This window comes from Zophobas morio, unplaced genomic scaffold (genome assembly GCF_036711695.1).
Source record: "Zophobas morio isolate AGI-343-1 ecotype UQ-CSIRO unplaced genomic scaffold, CSIRO_AGI_Zmor_V1 ptg000009l, whole genome shotgun sequence".
In the NCBI taxonomy this organism is placed as follows: domain Eukaryota; kingdom Metazoa; phylum Arthropoda; class Insecta; order Coleoptera; family Tenebrionidae; genus Zophobas; species Zophobas morio.
In genome coordinates this window covers 1,018,634-1,038,433 of record NW_026972114.1, presented here as the reverse complement: position 1 = coordinate 1,038,433, position 19,800 = coordinate 1,018,634, and the positions used below count along the sequence as shown (strand labels likewise).

The 19,800-nt window shown below is 38.8% G+C and overlaps 1 protein-coding gene across 1 annotated transcript in view; it reads left to right on the top strand.

Annotated features, from left to right (window-relative positions):
- The first annotated feature begins 8,624 nt into the window (after nt 1–8,624).
- LOC135125746 (uncharacterized) overlaps nt 8,625–19,800 on the top strand; it is a 565,798-nt gene continuing 554,622 nt past the window's right edge. Inside the window, exon 1 of the mRNA XM_064051408.1 lies at nt 8,625–8,679. The gene's annotated coding sequence lies outside the window, so the exon portion shown is untranslated. The remainder of the gene's footprint in view (nt 8,680–19,800) is intronic.

The window sequence follows — 19,800 nt, the reverse complement described above, 5'->3', positions numbered from 1 at the left end:
TGCACTATCCCGTTTCTGGTTCGCACTGACACAGTCCTTATTTCACTATCGCGACCTGGATGTACGATTTCAACCCGACCGAGACACCAACACAACGGGGGCACGTTATCCTCGTGCACGATGACGATGTTGCCCACATCAGGTTCGGCAAGTGACGTAAGTGCAGTATCGATCAAAAAATGGCCAGGGGTAAGTACGGATAGATCGTCGGGATTTGAGGATACTGGGAGTTATAGGTTGAGAGTTAAGACACGCGTCGATCAATGTCAAATAGGTATACATTCCTTCATATGTGAACAATGACTGCCCTACAACTCGTTTTACATGATATTTAATGGTCTTAATACCTGCTTCCCAAATTCCACCAACGTGTGGTGAGCGAGGTGGGATAAAATGCATCAGATTTAATAACACCGAAATGTATGACTCGTAATTCGCGATTGGCTCCCTTAAAATTTGATGCGTTATCGGAGTAAATATTTGAAGGTTTCCCTCTTCGAGGTATAAATCTTTTGAAGGCTCCAAGAAAGGCTGACGAATTACAGTCGGTGACTAATTCTAGGTGAATTGCCTTGGTGGTAAAACAAATAAACAAACAAATATAAGCCTTTATAGACCCTTTTCCACGACCCCTCCCTTTTCGAATTAGAATTGGGCCGGCGTAATAGACCCCACAATTAAGAAATGGTCGTACTAGATTTACTCTACCTTCGGATAAATTTCCCATTATTTCTTCGTAGGGAATCGGTTTCGAACGTCTGTAAAGTACACATTCGTGGAGAATTTTTATAATTATTTCACATCCGCCGATAGGCCAATATGTTTCTCTAATAACTGCTAAAGTCGCTTGCGGTCCAGCATGTAACTGACGCAAGTGTGTCTGCTGTACAATTAATTTTATAATATGGTACAAAAATCGTAAAGAAAATTCTACTACCTTAATTAATTTTGAAAATGATGAGTACCTTAATAATAAATCTGATGGTGACTGACCTTTATTGTGTACTACTGAATTGAATTGAATTGAATAGACGGCCTGACGTCGTTCTTCAACTTCGAAATTATTTGTTAATATCTTAAAATCATTAGAACGTGTGACATTTTCACGTAATAACATTGAATATAAATAAGAGTGGATTTTTGAATCAACTAATAACTCGTCATTTAGGCTTTTCTGATTAGATGATCTAAATGATGCGTCAAACACAATACGTAATTGTGGCGTGGTACTTTCTTTAAGAACACCGTGGTGTGGTACATAATAACTACGCGGATTATCAATTTCGTCTTCAGGAACTTGTTCCGCATGACCTTGTTGTAAATAGTCTGTAATTACTGCCGAATAGGATAATTTAAAATTCTCGTCCTTTCGGAATTTACATTCTAAAGATTTAAAACGTTTTATGGCACCATCCCTAGAAGTACCTAAGTTTGGGTTTTCCGCTTTGAACGGAAGTGGTACTGAATACCTTCCCATTTCTAAGCGTTTATGACCCTTCATAAATTTCTTTTCGCATAGGATTTCGTCGGCCGATTGAAGTTTTACGGAAGTTTTAAATTCATCTAATTGCCAAAACTTTCCAACCATCTGTTCTAGGACGGGTTGGACATAATAAGAAGAACCCTGTTTTACAACCCCCGGATTATCTCCATGAGCATTAACCACTACCCAACCGAATTTAGTTTCCTGTAGAATAAAATCCTTATTCAAACATCTCCGATTAGGCTGTAAAATTTCGAAGAAGGGTTGAGCACCTAACAATAAATCTATCGTCCCTTTGACATGAAGTGCGGGATCTGGTGATTTGTTGTGGTGCGGAAATTGTAAATTAGCGATTGAAAATGACGTGGATGGTAAAAATTCCGAGATTTGTGGTAAAATAACACACGAAAGTTTCAAATCATAGTGTCGGTAATTAGAATTAATTTTAATACTTGCTAATTGTGAGGCACTAGTATTACAACGGTTGACACCAGCGATTGACAAAACGTTCGGTTGTGATTTAAGATTTAATAATTTTCGCTCTGAAATAAAATTTAATTCGGAGCCACTATCTAACAGTGGCCGCACTTGATGTTTATTTCCAAATTTACCATAAATTTGTACTTGGGCTGTTGGAAGTACTTTACTAAAATAAACTTGTTGAGAATTTGCCTTAAGAACAATGGATTGATCTAATTCGACTTGATTATTGTCACTACTAATACTTGGTATTTCGTTCGGCTCGGGATTGTCTAAATGCAACAACGTATTGTGATGTCTTTTACAAATTTTACAGACATACGATGATTTACATTCCGTAACTTTATGACTGTTCTGAAAACAATTAGAACATAGTTTATTGGACCTCACGATCCTTAACCTATCTGTTACCATTAGGTTAATGAATTTTGCGCAACAAAATAAATTATGAGGATCGGAACAATATGGGCACGTTACCGATCTTTTTGAATTGGTATTTAAATTTGTTTTCTTGTTTTTATTTGTTGATTTTGCTGCTACTCTAAATGTTAATTCTGGCAGTTTTACATTAACAGCGCTATTTTGAACGATAGGAATATCATATTTTTTTGCAGATTTGGCTGAATATTTGGCTTCCAATGCCTCTAATTCGCACACAACGGTATAACATTCCTTGTCAAAAGTGATACACTGATCTGCCGTAGATGTTTGTTTTAAAATAATTTCCAGTTCCTCAATTTGACTTTGAATGTTGAAAAATTCGTCATACATTGACCTGGTTCTAGTCAAATATTCTTGTATTATTGACAAACAAGTTGTACTTTCTTTAGATGACTTTAAATCGTCTATGAAGTTTTGAGCCATAGTTAATTTGCGTTTTAGCGCTCCCCGCCTCATATTTAAACCAGAAAGTTGTTCAGTAGTCATTGTTCACTAATGATCCAACGATAATCTACTTGACACTGATACGAAATACAGGACTAATGAAAAAAGGAATGAACTGCACTTACTGGTTGTCGTCAGATGTCACGATGCTCAAGATTGCCTTGGACGTGAAGCTGCTGAAGAAGTCGTCTACGCTTTGTGGATGTCGTCGTTGGATGCCACGATGCTCAAGATTGCCTTGGACGTGAAGCTGTTGCAGAAGTTCTGGGGATGCTGTCGTCGTTGGATGCCACGATGCTCAAGATTGTCTTGGACGTGAAGCTTTTATCGACGATACAGGCGAGAACAGTACCACTAATTCTGCGAGAAATCCGGCTCGAAGGACCAAAATGTTTTGCGCGAAATAAAAATCACCTTTTAGTTACACGGTTTCTTTAATCGCACAAAATTATATAAATTGCCGGTCTCTCGGGTCGGCACGTCTTTACCCTCTCGATACTTCTCGACGACTCCCCGAGAGAGTGAAATAATAAAAATTAGGTAAACTACCCTAAAACGGGTAGGAGTAGGGTGGACAAATTGGCTACGCCCAAACCCCTGTTCAGGTAAACTGAACAATAACGGTAATAGCTTTTACGACATTTGCACCATTGTCAGTGACAGCAGCTACCAGTTTTGTTAATGGAATATTCCATTTATCAAAAATTGCAGTCAATCGATCTGCTAAATATTCGCCAGTGTGCTTATCTGAAAGTTCATTCAGGGCGATCGTCAGGTGTTGGAATTGATCACCAGTAATCATATGTAGTGTTACACCTAGAAAACTACGAGAATTTAGTGTATCAGTCCATACGTCACATGTAAAGCAGAAATGTTTAATTGTAGAAATTTTTTTCTTCATAATAGTAAATAGGGTTTCATATTTTTCATCCATTAAAAGAGAAATTTTTGTTTTCCCAGGTAATCTATACAACGGAGACACCACTTTCATTAAGTATTGAAAACCAATTTTTTCAGTTAAATTTAATGGTAAATTATCTTTGGCGATTGCAAAGAGAATTGCATTTGTTATTCGGCTTGTTTTATCGCCTTTTTCACTGAAAGATTCTATATCACCAAATGCATCATCAATTTTTTTTTGTCTTCTCTTAATCTTCTTTGGAGGGTTAGGGCTTCTTTCTTCAGACTCCTCGCCTGATGGATCAGTCTCAGTCTCCGTCGCTGTTAAAGTGTCGGCCTTTGATAATGTGGAAGTGGAAGGACCAGGATCTGCTGCTTTTTCTTCATCTTGCATAATATACATATTTCTGTGGCTTCTTTTCAGGTGATTGAATAAATTTGTGGTATTTCCACTTGATTTAAATTGTTTTTGGCAAAGCTTGCATTTCCCCCCTGATTGATCTTTAACGAAGTAATTCCAAACGTCGCTCTTCTTAGATCTTGGCATTGTAACTGCATTAAAAAAGAATTACTTAATAACATGTTTGAAAAACTCATGGCAATGTGTGACATGTGTTCTACTTGAGGTTAAAATTTGAATAAAGTGACCATACGTCCTGTATTGTACAGGACGGTCCTGTTTTCAAAGGTAGTGTTCCGCATTAAATAAGTCCTGTAAAATGTTCTGTATTTTTAATTAATTTTATGCGAAACACGAATCGTCAAACGCCTAATCACTTTATAATGTGCGGACTTTGATGAAAAGCTTAAACAAAAAGAATACATTTTAAAATACTTGTATTCATCGCAAAAGTATCTTTAACTTATTAATATAATTTTTCTTTAAATGTTTAATACTACGTATGCTACGTAAGTAAAATAAAATAACTAAAAAAGAAACATACATTGTGTAATTGTGTTTAAGTATCCTTTTTCATGTTTATATGCTAAAAATGTTAATTTTTTGTTTTTAAAAAACATTTTTTAATCTTCTCCATCTCCGCAGTGCCCTGAATTGAGCTCAAGAAATTCTGGTCACTTTAATTAAAACAATGGCGAGCAAAAGCATGGTCAAAATATTACATTATGGACAAAATGAAAGCAACCGATTATATCAAGAAATCTGAACTCATCTCCGAATCCGAATTTCGGGTGAAAACATTAACATTCTTTTCCTACCACTTTTTAAATTAGGTAAAGCAGTAATAATAACTATAAGTACTTACGATTTGTATGCATACACCTCACTGAGCACACAGACACAATGGGAATGGCACTATAAAAAAAATAATCTCCGCAGTCCGCAGCGCATTTCACGCAAGTGTTTTGTTTATTTTGTACAGTGCATGTGTGATGTCTGCACGTGCACATCACAGGTGCACATTTAATTCAAGGAATAGAAATTGCATTGCGTGCAGGATCTGAATAAATATTATACAGTTTTCTACAACAATCAGTGACAAAATCGAAACTACTTTCGCTTTTTGCCAGTAGAGGGCTAAGACTTCTATATTACAAGGGACTTTACATTACATTTTTGATTTTTGGATGGTTCCATTCAAAGAAGATAGTGGGTAAGGTCTGAGGTGACGTATGAAGTAAAGTGAGGTTATAGTCGACCACAGTAGTCGACGGAAAAAGATTCGATTTCGATTCTCGGTTAAAAGAATCGATTTCTGAAAAATTGAAACAACTGCAAAATCGATGCAAAAGATTGATTTTTTTTGCGTATAAAATCGATTCTGCAAAAAATCGATTGTAGATCGACATCCCTAGGCACGACAATCACATGAGGTTTTGTTCGTTACAAATACGGTCCTGTGTTGCCCCAAGCAGACGGTCTCTGGCGGTCGTCCCTGCATAATTTATGGTTTTGGAGTTTTGCGGGTTGGGTTCTTTGACTAAAGTTGTAAAATATCTGTATGCTTTTAAAGTGATCTTAGTATACAACGCATCCATTTCAATATACAGGATTAGTATAAAGTGCCGGGATGATCGAATAATTTTGGTATTTGAAAAGTTTTCTTTTTATGAAATGTACCACATGTTTTCTTTTTTTTTGTCGCTGTCGGTTTGACAGACAGGGCCGCCTACTTCTTTTTTCTTATGGAAAACCCAGATGTTTTGACATTTTCTGAAGCAGAATAAAACACTACTTTCAGAAATTATTAACATGTATATTTCTACTGATACAAATAAATGAAAAAAATCACAAAAAAACACTTAAACACCATTGCCAAATTGTAAACGGAGAACACTTTGAACAGTTCTTGTAGTCCCATTCGTAGTTTATTATGTATTATTGTTTGCAAAGATGACGTGATTTTACAATATTAGGCGTTTTTTGTGTTTTTATGTTTTTATATTTTTTGTATTAGTACAAATAAACATGGTGATAATGTCTGAAATTAGTGTGTTTTAATAACATTGTACATAAGCATGTGTGTAAATGATAGCTATTGGTTTAATTATAGAAAAATTGGACATGGATACTGACGACGAGTTAACGGATGTATCTGAGATACAGGAAGCAGTGACAAACGAAGAGTGTTGTCATCGTAAGACTGTCGGCGCCAAAAGTGAGCATTTCATAACAACGGAGATTAGGAATCAGTTGAAAACCGTAATAGAAAATAATTCGAACTTGCCAACAAGTCCTTCCACCAACGATGACGGCTCTGTTTGTGATGTGTCATCTGGTAGCATGTACAGAGAACTGAAAAGACAGTGCCAATTCCATTTTACGTACAATTTTAACATCGATGGAGCACCAGTTTTCGCATCATCTAAGTGGTCGATGTGGCCTGTTCAAATGATCATCAATGAATTGCCTCCAATTGATCGTTTTTGTAATACTGTTTTGGCTGGTGTGTGGGTGGGAACCCACGAACCCGATGTTGCGTTGATGAGTACGATTATAGAGGCGTTTGCAAAACAGGCAAAACGACTATTTCAGGACGTTGTGTATGTGAAAGATACACTGTACAAGTTCCTACCGTTTGCTTGCGTCGTGGATTCTGGAGCTCGGCCGATTATTCAAAACAGGTTGTAGTATAACGGCTACTACGGTTGCAGTTGGTGCTATCATCCTGGGAGAACTGTAGGCAGAACCGTCAAATATCCCATAGATATGGAGAGTGATTTACGTTCAAAGGCGACCCACATTGAAGATTTGTTAGGAGTGCAGCCTAACAGATATCGACGTCCTATTCGTGGTGTTAAGGGTCCGACTACATCACTTCATTTGTCACCTTTTATCCTGTTTGGTCGTTTCCGGTTGAGTACATGCATGGGGTACTTCTAGGTACGTACATTATAAACGGATAGTTTCTTAGTTAGGATTATATATTTCCACAATCGCACATACAGAGCTGGTAACTACGTAAGTATATGTGTTGCAGGTGTTGTACGCCAGTTATGGGATACCTGGAGGCACAGCCTCGGTCACGGGGTGGACCGTCCATACCATATAACCTCACAGTGTGTGGCATTAATAAATAGCCGAATACGTACCATTCGACCACCTCAAGAAATTCAGCGTTTACCACGAGATATTAGTGCAGCGAAGTGGAAGGCAGCAGAGTGGAAAAATTAGTTACTTTATTATGCGGTACCATGTTTGTCGGGTATTTTAGACCATAGATATGTGGAACACTTGAGTCATCTAGTGGTAGCGGTGTATCTGCTGTTACAAGAAACCATTTCTTCAGATGATTTCTTAGCGGCTGAAGGTCACATAACAGCCTTTATAACAGCGGTGACACCATTATATGGGGAGAAGGCTATGACGTTTAATATGTCTAGCTTGTTACATCTCGTGGATAGTGTTCGCAAAACCGGACCTCTATGGGCCCCTAGCGCGTTTCCATTTGAATCTGAAATATACATCGTGAAACAAGAGATTCAAGGACCCGAGAGCGTGGCAGGACAAATAGCTAAAAATATGGTGGCTGCTAATATTTGTAAAGCAACTGTTGCGTCTACTCAACGTTTAACAGCGTCGTGCAAAACTTATGGTAGGAAAATTATATCAACCGTGCCTCTCCATCAAGGATAGGTTCAAATTGATGACGTCGTCATGTTGGGTACACCCATTACAATTAATGCTCTTGACTTACCACTGACAAGCCCCCTAGCTCCATCAACAACATTGCAAACTTTTACGTCGTGTATATATAAACACCAACTGTTGAGAAGTGCACAGCACGAACGATCGACAGTGAGGAATGACGAAAGATATGTGCAAACTTACAACTGTCAGTTTTTGAGGATATGTGAGATTGTTGTACAGAACGGTGCAACGGTGCACATATACGGCGTTAAAATCCATGTTCGCCCCTTGCTATGTGGAGGGGTAGAGTTACCACATATGTTTGAAGCGGACATATCCGAAGAAGCAATGACGTGTCGTGTAGAAGACATTGCCCGAAAATGCACACTGATCGAGGTAGACAATGGCAAGTATATCTGCACATTTCCAAATAAGTTTGAAAAGCACTAAAACAGAAATTTCGCTGTCCACGCTAAGTTCCCAGTGTCATTTATGTGTTTTTAAAACATGGCGTCGAACTATGTTCACAATCGGATGTTACAAGCCACATAAGATTTCCGCTCAGGATGTAACGATTGTCGACGTTTCTGTAGGTGACATGCGGGAGCATTGTGGCTGTGCTCTACTCTTAACGACGTTCATCAATGTGTGACAGGTATATGACTTTAGGTAAGCACACAGAACTTATAAATTATCAATATCATAGCAACGTATATTTAAGAGAGGCGCAAACATTCCAGGACAATCTATATAGTGATCACATATCATGTTGGTACACTGCTGTAGGATGGATTGGTATACTGGGATGTAGTTTCGAAACCAAACACGTAACGAAGTTGAGGTAAGTACAGACATAACTAAGAACGCGAGTCTATAATCGTATGGCTAGTTAACATTATAGGTGTACATTGTAATATATCACAATATGTACACGCGCACCGTTTTGCTTTTTGTGATAATATATACAACATCGTACACGCAAGAGGACGAAGGGGGAACAGGGTTGATTGAAATAAAAGACATAGCTAAGCAAACGAAATCTATGTTTCCAAGGAGAACATTTAATTGGTGTCGCTCTCTTCATTGTCTAGCTCTGGATCTGCAACGGAATACAATATTATGCGACGCGGTTGGTAGTTAAGCAATGTTTAGAACAAGTCCGACTCTTTTGGTAAGATGTTGTAAAATTGTGCCAAGCACAAGATCTGATATGTTTCGGTTTCTGTCTTTGTCCCATACACTCTATTTACTCACGTAAAGAATGCTCGCATTTCTTAGTATTTTAGGGGCCGGCAATGATACCTGCTTAAATTCAGCATGTCGGGCGAAGACAGAAACATAGACATACCGTTTTATAACACCTTGCCAAACTTAAAAGAATTCTACTAAAGCGTGTATAATTACCGGGGGAGGTCTCCTACGACGGCGGTGGGGTGTTCGGCGCAAATCTTGTATTTTGTCCCCTATCCACTTCTTCATATTGCCAAGTGTCATGGCTGTCGTCGCCTCGTCGCGGTGGTGCAGCCCTAAACGATGATTCAGATAATCTGGAAAAGACCATTTACATGTATCCCTTTTACTGTAATGTTCATGGCGTTATGCCTGTACACAGTGTGCGGCTTGTCAGATGAGACAAGTGAGGCAGAGCCTCAGCATACGGAACCATACAAAATGTTTTTCTTCGATACCACGTTATAGTGGAATGGTAATGGTCCCCAACATTGAATGTAAAAGTTACAAGTAATCAAGTTGGTATTTTTACGCGTAACAAGCTAACGTCCCTTTGACATGTCGGAAGTTGTTTAGAGTGGATAGCACTATTGTACGCATGGATGTGTGTCTGTGGATTATTATCGTATACATGTATCGCTTACACGAGTGCTTCCGTAGAGTGTTGAATACTGTTTACGTTACTTAATATTACTGGGCAACTATTAATGGTTGAAGCACATTCTTGGGTTAACAATTCTGAATTATTGGCTGCAATGTTAACATGTCAGTCACAGTTGTCAATGGTGACATGAGCGCGCTTAAAGAAACAATTAAGATGGTAGCTACTGAATTGGTGGCCACACGTACACATTGACATTAGGTATGCCATCATACAGTTTCATATATGTCGCCAACCTGACAAACTCAGCACAAACATTCATAGTCGCTCGGTAGTGTCGTATACCTTGTATCGCCAACAACTTAGTCGGGTTCAGCGCCGGTTTCGCATATTATAGTTACGTATTGTATTTAAGAGAGGCGCAAACATTCCAACACGATCTATATAGTCATCACATACCATATTGGTACACTGCTTTAGGATGGATTGGTATGCTGGGATGCAGTTTCGAAAGCACGCACGTACCGAATTTAAAGTAAGTACGGACATAACTAAGAACGCTGCTCTATAATCGTATAACTGATGGTTAACATTATAGGTGTACATTGTAATATATCACAATATGTACACGCACACCGGTTCACTTTGTGTGATAAAGTATGCGACATCGTACACGTAAAAGGACGAAAGGGGAACAGTGTTAAGTGGAATAAAAGACATAGCTAAGCCAATGAATCTCATGTTTGCAAACAGGACATTTAACTTGTGTCGCTGTCCTCGTAATCTAGCTGTGGATCTGCAACGGAATACAATATTATGCGACGCGGTTGGTAGTTGAGCAATATTCAAGACAAGTCTGACGTTTGGTAAGATGTTGTACAATTGTACCAAGCACAAGATCTAATATGTTTCGGCTTATATCTTTGTCCGATACACTCTATTTACGCACGTAAAGAATGCTCGCATATCTTAGCATTTTAGGGGCGGCAACGATACCTGGTTGAATTCAGTGTGTCGGATGAAGACAGGAACAGAAACATAGACATACCGTTTTATAACACCTTGCCAAACTCAAAAGTATTTTACTATAGCGTGTGTAATTACCGGGGGAGCATCTCCTACGACGGCGATGGGGTGTTCGGCGCAAGTCCTGAATTTTGTCCCCGATCCATTTCTTCATATTTCGGACTGCAGTGTCTCGCGTCGCCTCGTCGCGATGGTAGACCTCCAATCGATGGTTCAGAAATTCTGGAAGAGACCATTTACATGTATCCCTGTTAAATAAGTTACCCTTTTACTGTAATGTTTATCGCGTATAATGAATACGCATGGCGTTATGCCTGTACACAATCGATGCGGCTTGTCAGATGAGGCAAGTGAGGCAAAGGCTCAGCATACGGACCCATAAAAAATGTTGTTCTTCGATACTACGTTACAGTGGAATGGTAATGGTCCCCAACATTGAATGTAAAAGTGACAAGCAATCAAGTTGGTATGTTTACGCGTAACAAGCGAATGTCCCTTTGACATGTCGGACGTTGTTTAGAGTGGACAGTACTATTGTACGCTCGGATGTATGTCTGTGGGTTGTTATCGTATACATGTATCGCTTACACGGGTGCGTCCGTAGTGTTGAATACTGTGTTTACGTTACTCAATATTACTGGGCAACTGTTAATGGTTGAAGCACAGTCTTGGGTTGGCAATTCTGAATTATTGGCTGCAATGTTAACATGTCAGTCACAGTTGTCGATTGTGACAGGAGCGCGGTTAAAGAAACAATATGATGGCAGCTAGTGAATTGGTGGCCAACTGTACACATTGACATTCGGTATGCCATCATACAGTTTTACATATGTCGCCAACCTGACAAATACAGCACAAGCATGCATAGTCGCTCGGTAGTGTCGTCTACCATGTATCGCCAATAGCTTGGTCGGGTTCAGGGGCGGTTTTGCAGGGGCCTGAGTCCGCCGACTACACGTGCCCGTAACAGACGAGCACCGCAATGTGTCGATCCCGAAAACGGCGACCTCTAGCTCTTTCATGAACATGGAATCGCGTGTCCTGGCCATTGAAGCATCGGCGAGCGTGGTGCTGACGTAAATACCATGCCCAAGATGGGTCTGTGAACACGTGTGTGTGTTACGTACTAGTACTGGTGCAGCATCGACATGTACAGTGCTCATCTCGTATATTTATGATGAGCATCGCACATGACAGGCTGCAATAATTGTGTATAACAGAATTATGGAAATAGTATAAAAATAGTAACGCACTATCTCCACTGTGTGGTGTCAATGTGGGTTACATAATAACGGATGCGTATATACCTGGTCGCCGATACTTGCACCAATGGGTTGGTCAGCGGTCAGGCATTGCGATGGCGTCGTCATTTGCATGCCTACAAATACGCAATATATTTGCGATACATAACTAGTGAACCTCGATTACCTCGCATTTTGGCGATGACGTCTTCCTGTAGCTCACGGTTGAGACGCCTATACAGTGCCACCTCCCCTTCCAGTTCTTTAATTCGTTGCGCCTTGTGTTCGCTGCTTGCGGCTGCGGTCTCTCTACCTTCGGTGTTCGTGGCAAGACTTGGGGAGGGCAACCGCGAGGACAAGGGCAGTGGCGAGGGCGAGGGCAACGACGATGGCGATACAAAGTAATGTCTGGCCCGTGATCTTGATGGCTGGGGTTTTTGCAGTCGCGCCGGCACGGTCGCAGCCACTATAGCGTCATACTGCGCGACATGGGCAGCAGTGGGCGTCTGTCAATACATACGGACAGTAGGATATGTCGGTGTATAAGTTTGTCATACGAATATTGACTATGTATGTGTAGTGTAGTGCTTAACGTGTGGAAGGCTGGCGTGATACAAGCGCAATGTAGTTGATATCAATAGGCGATAAAATAGGGCCGTGTAACCAACAACAGACGTAACCACGATTCAGTATAAGCTACACATGCACTTGACATGACCTTACAGCATGTTACGACTAAGTTACGTTGTGAAGTAATGCGTTTAACGTCTGTCATATAGTAGATACCATGTGGGGGATCTTGCTAACGTTGCCAATACCTATTCCTATTACATTGAACATGTGTGATACCAGCATCAAAGGACTAGCTGTTATAGAACGGGAGGTTGAATGAGCGAGTCACAAAATACTCGGTCAGTGTAGAAGTGGGTTAACGTATCGCTGACGTCCAACGGTGTTCGGAATTCCCAGTGTGGAGGCTGTCGTGTGGTCGCATTTTAGCACGGTTCGTGTGTGGAGTAAGGAAGTTTTGGCTTACCAGTTTCCGCTTTTTCGGCGGCAGAGCGTCTTGGGATTGACCCAGAGATGTCCCTGAAGACGTGGTATCGTCTACCAGCCGTGTTGGGACCACGCTGACTCGTTTACCGCGCCGACGCCTTTGAACCTCCTTTACGGTCTCTGTCCAACAGTATATGGATTAACACGTATCAGCACATGCATGCGTCATAGTTGCATTGCACTAAATTAAGCATCCTCTTCAAACTACACACAATGTCAAAATTTCTATGTGGTCTCAGGATATACAGCCGCGGCGGTTCATCGGAAGCACCTATATATGTCTTTATTGTAAACTGTAAGTATATAGTACTGCAGATATCGTTGGTGATACATACAGTTGTCTATAGTGTAATGCATAATAATGTAGACAAATAATAATTACGTCGCATATTTACATAATCTACCTTTCCAGTAAGCTTTGTACTTTTATAGGATTCAATAACTACTCCAAGTCTTTTATCCTACTACCTACATTGTACTGACAATTAAATTGGTGACTACACAACACGTTTACTACTGTCCATGTAAATTATACCACCCGAATAGGTAAAACACCGCTTAAATAGTTAGTTCCTAAAGTATATTCTAGGTCACTGGAAAGGTACATTTTGCGCTGTGCCTATGCAGTCATTACATTCGACCACTTGTTACGGTAGTTACGACAGAGTTAATCTAATTGTATGTTTCGAACTGGTACTTACCACCTACACAAAGAATGGTGGCCCAATGGACTCGGCCTTCCCTAGTTCGGCATTTGTAGGGGCCTCGAAAATGGGAGAAGGAGAAGTTTTCAATGTTTTCCACGGGGAGGATGTCCTCCACTTTAGACCTCACAAATACCACAGCTGCGTACATCTATAACGCATAGATATTAATAATCGTTAACAAATCGTACCGAACACGTATGCACTCATTACTTACCTTGCTCAATCTATCCGTATTAAGCGGCGTATCATGATTGTCACCTTTTTTCGGAGTCCAAGGATGTGGTTTTTGGTATACACTGATCTGTTCCTTTTAGTTTGTTTTTGGCACACACATCGCTACTGCAGTTATCATTTTGTTATACTGGATGTGCTTGTTTGAGTCCTGGGTACACTGCCATATACTGCCGTCATCGACGTTGTCCAAATCATGGCAACAACAGCTGCAGGAGTGATGTGGTCCATGACAAAATGCTAGAAGCGTTTTTGGTTTAAACAGAATATCACATGGACGCGGACGACGATAACATGAATATTACTACGTCGTTACCATTTAAAAAATCTAACACTGCAAGGTTTTCGAGTTCTTCGTTACCATCAAACTCCATTTTTACAACCAGGGCGTATAAGAACTGACATAACTGTTACAGATCGATAGATGCCAAACTGCAAGTTAAGCGTAATTAGGAGTTTCAGATGTGCTGATTCTTCCCGCCGCTATTTTCACTAAAAGATCCTTAGGTCTGTTAAGCGATCTGGTGCAACATTTACATCGCTTAACGTTTAAGAGGAACTGGTGCAATCGGCTAATCGACGTGTGCATTTATGATGTCTTGGGTTTCATTGGATGGAGGGGCGTCTTAATACTAAACGTTGGATTGACATTACAGGGCTAGTAACTGAGCTTTAGCGAATATGAGAGAGTTTGCCACACAATTTGCAAAAGCAGTGTAATGCAGAGCACTGCACGTTATTGTTTGTGCCGCGTGAATATACTATGTATTAACAATTAAATGATTTCAGTAATACGAATAGAGAGTAGCAATCAGTGCGAAATGGCCTTCACATAGAGACCAACGCAATTGTTGGTGTCATTTTGTACGGGCTGTGCCGGACACGACGTATTTGCAGACGATTTAGGTTACTCGGAAACAAGTATTTAGAGAATGGTTGCCGAAACATACATGTGGATGTTCACAGTAACAATCGAAATACCACCAAGCTTCATCGGTGAAACATGTGACATGTAAAATGGCTTCGTTGTTGAGATTGTCCACAAACCATTTACAACACGTTATGCGAGATTGAAATGTCTCAATAGAATGTGATGGTAAAGCGGACCTTTTTGGGGAAACATTTTCAAGCTCTTATTTTCTAATTGTGGCGTACCATATGCCAAGCCTTCGAGCTTTTGTGGACAAAGGTCCGTAGTGTTACAAAATGTCAGAGGCACTTTTTTACGTCTTACACCCAACTCTTCTTTCCACATTTCCATTTTCCCTAACAAATTCTAAACTTTTTTACACACTGATAAACCTGTGATAAGAATGACTAACTGCTTCTACGGGACAATGCTCCCGAACTTCCTGACAAACGAATTTAGTTTGCTTGAACCAATTGTGTTGCACCAAACGGTTATTAGACTTGTTGAAATACATTTTCAAACTTCCATCTTTGTGTGTGTGTGACAAATCGTTTGTCGTAGATAGAAAATAGTAAGATTACAGTGACCCTAAGAATTTGTGCAAACAGCCTTAAATACACCCCTGTGTGATGTGACGCGTGCCGTAGTGACAGAACTTGTTGTCGGCTCCGGTTTGAGTCGGTTTTATTTTATTTTTATTCGGAAATTGCGACTCTATGGACGGCTACAATATCTGTGCAAGCTACTATAACCATTGTCCATTTCTGACAGAAACAGGCTTCTAGAAGAAGAGCTGCAATTCTATTAACATGACTTTAATTTCTATACCAAAAGACTTATCATCATCATCATCACACTTTGTAAGCGTTGAAATTAGAAAATAAAAAAAGAAATAAAGTTTGAATGTACGTTAGGATAGAACATATATATTAAAAAATTATTTTTACTGAGTTCCGCGTCGACCGGCGGCTAAACGGCTTGCCGACCCCGGACATCCACAATTAAATAATAATAATTAAATAATGACATGCGGTTAAAAAATATAAAAAAAGTAATAATAAAAGAACCAACTGTTAACTATCTTCATTTACATTTAATTTTTTTTAATGTATATGGCAAATTGTCAAATAAATTAATTGAATAATCTATACTTATATAATAAAGCTGAAGCTTTTGTTTATTTGAACACGTTAATCTCAGAAACTACTGGTTCAAATTCAAAAAATCTTTTTGTGTTGGATAGTCCATGTATCATATCTACATATAGGCTATACAACATCACGCTACGACCATTAGGAGCGAAGTAGCAATGAAAAATTCGGAAAAACGGGAAAATTATTCCTCCTTTGACAGCTTCCGTTGCTTACGCTGCTTAAACGGTTAAAGTGACGTAAAAATCATGTATGACGAAATTGTTCCCCTCTAAAAGTTCTAAAGAAAAGTCCGCGACAGCATATCTCTATCTTTTAAGGTCGAGTCAGTATAACCTTTTTTATGGTAATGAAATTTGTTCTCAAATTAAAATGCATTATGTATAAAATTCTCGCGTCACAGTGTTTGTAACCGAACTTCTCCGAAATGGGTTGACCGATTTGTATGAAATTTTTTATGTATATTCGGTAGGTCTGAGAATAGGTTGTAAACTATTTTTTAAACCCCTAAGTGATAAGGGTGGTCCACCCTAAAAAATTTTTGTCTATTTTTTGGACAAAATTTTTTATGTTTATTTTTTTAAGGATTGGCATCAAAAAATACACATCACCCTAAATTTTCACCTTTCTACCACCAACCCCCATTTTTTAATCGTTTATATAATAAAAATCAATTGCTGTTCCTGTTAGTCTTGCTAAGACTCAAAAACAGCTTGACCGATTTGAAGAGTTTTTTATATTACGGGGATGGTTTATAAATAAAAAAAAATAAGGAAAACTTAAAAGAACAGTTAAAAAATAAAAAAATTCTAAAAATTTTGTATGGGAATCGCCACTTCGAATTAATTGCAATAGTAGATTAGTTTCTGACGGACCTGTCGTCTGACGTGTCATACAAAACTAATTCTTCCGTGCAATTGTGAAAAGTATATTGCATTTCAAATCGTTCTTTGTTCTTTCGTAAAAAAAACGTCGTTTATTTTAAGAAAAGTCTTGGTTAAAGTGAATTTAATTACACATTGCGAAAGTTTTTTATTAATTTTGATCTGCCATTCTATTTACCTATATTCACTTTGTTGGTTTCGACAAAACCTCAAACTTGACCGTTATTCGAGGCTTTAATTTGAAGTTTTCAATATTTTAAAATTCTTAAGACAAAATTTACAGATTTGATTGACTGTGAAAATAATTCTGTGTCGTTTTATGAAGTTTATTAAAATGCCGAGAAGACGACAAGCTCACATAGGTCCACGAAGTCAATCAAATGTGCGACGAACTACCTCAGGTGGAAACCGCAATGATTTATTTCATGGGTAATTCGGATATGGAAGTTGATCAGCGTTGTGTTCATAATCAACATAATCAAACATTGAAGCGAGACATTGGGTGGTATGAATAAAACTGAGTAGATACTCATATTCGAAGTACGAAGTACCTACTTCATTATTACTCTTATATACCTGAGCATCTACTCTATGTACTGAGTACCTACTTAGAAACATTGTATCTCCCGGACACAAACTGAACATCTACGCGTTTTGTGAGCATTTAATCTAAAAATGAGGATCGGCGTGGCAAATAACTGAGCTGTCTGTAAAGCAGCTTAGAAAACGAGTAGGATCGTTGTAAGAGTGAATGTTAACTAAACATGGCGACTTTCATGAAAGTGGAACGTCGTCAAAAGGTGCATTCAATTTGAAAAACACATTAGGAGCAGGAATATCGAAAACTTTTCAGGTAATTAACTTTTATTTATGCATAAATTGTGCAGTGCGTTTTTTATAACACTGGCCATAGAGATTCCCATCTCAAGGTGTCTACCCCATACTAACTTATATTTTGGTGACTCGATTTTTGCTTTGATGGTTGAACACTGTTACTGTTGCCCTTTTTTGTTGTATCAAAATGCAACTTGAACATCAACTGTTACCTACTGAAGTATTCAGTGGCGGCTCGTCATATGAGGCAAGTGAGGCGGCGCCTCACAGCAGATATCTAAAGAACAGATTGACTTAATTTATAATTAAAAAAGAGCTTTCAATGCATTTTAAGTTACAAAAATATGTTGAAATGGGAGATCTGTACATGATTTTTAATTTTTTACACGTTCTGCGGACATTTTTCGTTGAATACTGTACGATTTATGCCCCGAATTCTTTAACTGAAGCGGCCAGAACGTCGGTTCACTTAAACCAACGAAGCCCAATCACAGACACGGATTTCCATGACTCACCTGCTATACTCCAATACATGAATTCGCTGGGAACTGAGGCGATATCTTCGATGCTTCTCGGCCAATTTCGGCGTACTAATTCAACCATTTTCCTATTTATTTTACAGAATGGTAGGGGTGCAGGGTGCGTGGGTAATTAGCATAAATGTGAATAAAAGCCCACGTGTTGGTGTTTCGTGTTTGTGTCTCTTTCATAGGTACAGGGTACAGGTGAGTGAAAAATGAATCCGGAGTACGATATTATCATGTTGCTTCTTGAAACGCCGTTTTCACGGCGAACCGAGTTAGAACGTCGGTAAATTTTGCTAAATATCGAGCAGTCAAAACCGTTAATTAATTTAACTTCCATTGATAAGCGACAAAATCGTCAGTACTCCAGGTCTTTTAAATCAGCCTAGTACGAAACATATAAACGGCTCTGCCGTAGCCGTAATATTTATGCTGAAAATGTATATTGTTGGCCTTATCCACTCTTAGGCAATGAAAAAAACACATGGACGATGTCTCCGGGATATAACGATTTAAAGAATTTCATCCGAAGTGCAAAGTTACATGAAAGTTCCAAAGATATTAAAAATTTCATGGGCTTAAATTAATATTTAGAAAGGAACACAACTATTGGCGAATCCCTCCAAGAAAGTGCTAGTTTAAACAAAATTTTGACTTGTAAAAACATTGTTGATTAAATGTGTTATGGGTGTTATTATTATTATTATTATTAGTAATAATATTGTTATTAGGACTCACTACTGATTCGGAAATGACCGGTATTCAGGTAACACTTCTAACATTACTAGTTAGTAATGATGGTAGTTACTAAGACTAGTAATATGCATTAATGACATTAATTTAATTAATTTAAGACCCACCACTGACCCGGAAATGACCGGCATTCAGGCAAGACTTCTATCATTACGGGTACTAAGACCAAGTAATGATATGCATTGATTAGATTAACAGAACAACTTTCGAGATTCTAGAATTACAGCATACAAATTAGTCTGCTATTATTCTCTAATCTCACCCCATCCCCAAAAGTCCAGCGTAACTACCGACCATTTATCCGCGCATCACATGAAAAGTGACCTACACTACTCTGACCTACTGGTGCTAATCTAATCTGACTGACATGATCAGACTGTTCAAGAAACTTACGAACAATATGACATGTTCCTAATAAAACAGCTTTTTGAATTTTGACAATTATTGAATCATTCAAATGCAAAGACTTTAAATTCTCAACTAAGCTATTTGGAACTACACCTACATTAGAGATAACTAGGGGTAGAATTGAAATTTTTTTAAGATTCAACATGGATTTCATTTCTATCGATAATTGTAGATATTTTGAAATCTTGGTGTCGTATGTTTGAATAATGTTGTTTGTGTTAGGAATAGCAATGTCAATGAGAATGGCTTCGTTCGTGTGTTTTTTGATAAGTATGATGTCTGGTCTGTTAGCTGTAATGTTTAAGTCTGTAAGTATTGTGCGATCCCAGTATAATTTGTATTTGTTATTTTCAAGGAATGGAGACGGAATGTAAGTGTAATATGGTGTCGTATCTTCGATTAAGTT